Raw genomic sequence first — 3658 nt, 5'->3', positions numbered from 1 at the left:
TACTCTTTTACTTTTATTTTATTACAAGAAAATGAAAATTATAAAAAATAGGTTCATTAATGTTTTGTAGTCATTTTTAATCTTGAAAAAAACACCAAAAAAATAGTCTTATTTTAATAATATTTTTTACTTAAATAGAGCTAATTAATATTATTGATAATACGTTTAGTTAATTAAGCTAATTTTAAGCATAGCTAGTCATAAAGACCCAAGTTTCTGGCTCATTCCTTAAGTCCAATACCCAATACCCATTAAGCTAACCCTAAGGACCTAAGAGCAATTAGCACAAAAATACACATTTAGACCTAGACTTATATAATAGGGGTAACACCTATCAGCTAAGAGGGGGGAACGCCTAAAAGATCTAGAAAAAGAAAAGGCGCCTGAGAAAAGCTGACAGCAGCCGCAATTCACCAAGGGCCCCCTTCCCCCACACTTCTTCTTCTTTATTGCCTTTAAAGGCCTAGAAGCTAAGAGCTGAAACCAGCCAAAATAGACTTCCCCCCACGATTCTTCTTCTCCATGAAAACAGCCCAAAAGAGCTCCAATAAGCGACAGATAATCAGCTGAAACGACCCCTATCTTCTTCAGCTTAAACCCACATTTGAAGCTGCTCCAAACAAGCCATAAAACATGAGCTAAAAGCTGGTCAAACCAACTGGAAAATTGCAGCAAACACAGCTGCACAACATCGCCCAAAATAGTCCGTCGAGCACACTCCAAAAGGTCGAGGTTGCGATTTTCATTTTCGAGTTTGCCGGAGTCGACTTGAGGTTTTCGGTTCGAAGTTCATCATTCAGTCAAGTTTGTTGTTCTAATCTTCTATTCGTGATTGGAATTCTTGTTTAATCAATTTCAGAATCATTTTGGGTTAGTTTTCTTGTAAATATTTTCCTTTTGCTTCATGTATTTCATTTGCAGTTAGCTTAATTATACTTGAGTGTCTTATGTCTGGTATGGTGTTGTCTCATGTTCATTTTACTGCAATTTCAACAGAATTTGGAAGTGGATATTTTTATAATTTGATTATTATATAAACTCTAAATCTAAGCGTCAAATATTTAGTGCCAAATTTTCTCTTTGCTTCAACATTTTGTATTGTGTTATAAAGAATACTTTCTTTAATCGAGAAGATAAGTATCAAATGTGCAAATGCTCTGTAATTTGGAAGTCGGAGCTCAGCAGTTCACAACGTGAAAAGTTATGAGAATTATGGTTATATTTCATTACTGTTTGAGTAGGTTTTTCTTTATTTTTGTTCATTAGTTTGTCATCTTTTGATGGTTTAAAGTTCTGGCAAGAACTTGTTTGTTTCTTTTTAATCCATAAACAATAATAGTTTTCTTTCTCTTGGCTAGTTTTCTTAAAATAATTATATTTAGCGGTGTAGTTTTATAGGAAAGTTAGTTCCATGAATTATCAAGACATGAATCTCTCACTGTCATTATTTGCTTAATACAATTTAAAGAAGGAAAAATCCATGTTAGAGTAACTCAAGGTGCAAAAGGCAGTAATGTATAAGGGAATTGGGCCATACGAACCTTTATGTGCCATGAAACAATTTTGGTGTTAAGGAAGAACGGGTCATGGAGTTTTCTGACTTTAAAATTAGAAAATCGGGCCTTTAGGGATCTTTGGATTGGATATTTTAAGTACTATGGCCCATGGTAATAAAATTTATAAGCTAGCCCATCTTCACTAATTATGAACGCGTAGTTGCTTTAGGCGCGTTATTTTAATAATTCATCTTCCTAAACTCGGGTGTGCATTTCATGTGACCCAAATTTAATTTACAACAACGTTAAATAAAATATGTCGTGGACCGCGGGTGCATTTCATGTGGCGTGGTTCAAGGCGTGTTTTAAATAATGTTGAATCTTTCTTAAAAATGATTAAAAGCGGTTAATAAGTTAAAATATACCATAGGCTAAAACACGTATTAAAATCAGATAATAGGCCAAGAATAACAGTTGAGCGACCGTGCTAGAACCACGGAACTCGGGAATGTCTAACACCTTTTCCCGGGTTAACAGAATTCCTTATCCGGATTTCTGTGTTCGCGGACTGTAATACGGAGTCAATCTTTCCTCGATTCGGGATTTAAAACCGGTGAATTGGGAGACCATAAATTATCCCAAGTGGCGACTCTAATTCTTAAACAAATAAATTCCGTTTCGATGGTCACTTTAAGTTGAAAAAAACTCTCTTATACTCCCTTCCCGGGGGTGTAGGTAAAAAGGAGGTGTGACAACTCTGGCGACTCTGTTGGGGATCGAACCCAGAATCTCTGGTTCAGGGTTTAAGAATTCGAGCTTGGAATAATTGTTATATTTGGCTTTATTTATTATCTGGTTTTATTACATGTTTGGGCCTAATGTGCTAAATGTTTCTTTTTACCGCTTCGATATTGTTTGGACTGTATATAAATTATTACGAAACCCTCTTCTCTCTGAGTCTTCTAAATCATCTGGGAAGTGTGCACTTTGTGTGATTCTCTTCTGTCTAGAGTCTTATCCCATTTTAGAATGAGGTTCGGACAAGTTGCAAAGCCGGTGAAGCTTCTGTATTCCCGGTACGCTGCCTCCCCCCCTCCCCCGGCTTGAGTTGTCCGCTCGGGTAATCCAGGTCTAGAACAAATAAACTCGGGTTTTTAAACATAGTATAACATAGCCTCATGTCGGATCCCTAGTAGGAACGTTTGTTGCATCATGTGCATTTGACTTTGGGGAGTCAACACAGGGGTTGGGTCCGTCTAGGACAGGTGTACCCAAAATAACAGACCATCTTGATGCATCCTATGTGCTACATGTTGCATTTCTTCAAGGGTAAAAGGGTCATTTGGCGGACCAATGATAGTTGAGGGCAAATGAAAAAAAGAAAAAAAAGAGAGAGGGTGAAGTGTGAAGAGAGTGAGGCTCAATTATGTTTTCTGTCACATTTTTTGTTAAGGAAAAAGAGCTTGAAAATTCAAAAAAAGATTTTGCACACTTTCATCATTTTCCAAAAATCAGGAAATCAAAAAAAAATCCAAAAAGAGTTTACATGTTCCATCATTTTTCAAAAAAAAAAATATAAAAAAAATAATTTCAAATTAGTGTTTTTTTAATTCTCGCCCGTATCCAATCTGCCCGAACTACGCAAACCTGATTTTCGTCTTTCGGGGCGTGATACGTAGGCAACCCACATAGGGTTCGGTCTTTCTAGTAAATCATAGGTTCTTGGCTTTGTGGGGTCTTAGCCAAATTTTGCACTTCTAGCCACCTTTTGGCCAAATAAGCCATTTTACAAATAGCCTCAATCATGTCTTGCATGTGTCTAGTAGGGAATGTTATTATCTCACATAGTGTTGGTTTAAGTTTTCTCATACAGGTGTGGATCTATATACCGAAGTTTGAGCATAACAGATACCTCAGGATCACTGCATTCAGGAGCTGCTCGAGGAGCCATTTTATGTTTTTGAGTCAATTGTTCATGTTTTACTTTCTAGTCCTGTATAGTAGTATCCAGTCTTTTAGGTGATGTTAGAGTTCGTAATAGTCTAGTTAAGTTTGTCAAGTCTTTTGTTATTGTATTTTTTATTTTGTATTTGGAAATGTGTTACAAGTCAAAAATCAAAAAAAAAAAATTACGTTTTTGTATTTCCGTTATAAGTTTTCTT

General features: G+C 36.1%; 1 long non-coding RNA gene across 1 annotated transcript; it reads left to right on the top strand.

Moving 5' to 3' along the window:
* Positions 1-363: 363 nt before the first annotated feature.
* LOC138886544 (uncharacterized) lies at positions 364-3658 on the top strand. The gene is made up of 2 exons (XR_011405531.1): positions 364-870; positions 3370-3658. It is a non-coding gene; the product is annotated as an uncharacterized lncRNA (long non-coding RNA).

Source organism: Nicotiana sylvestris, chromosome 2 (genome assembly GCF_000393655.2).
Source record: "Nicotiana sylvestris chromosome 2, ASM39365v2, whole genome shotgun sequence".
In the NCBI taxonomy this organism is placed as follows: domain Eukaryota; kingdom Viridiplantae; phylum Streptophyta; class Magnoliopsida; order Solanales; family Solanaceae; genus Nicotiana; species Nicotiana sylvestris.
Note: the sequence above shows the minus strand (reverse complement) of the source record. Positions and strands in the feature narration are given on the sequence as shown.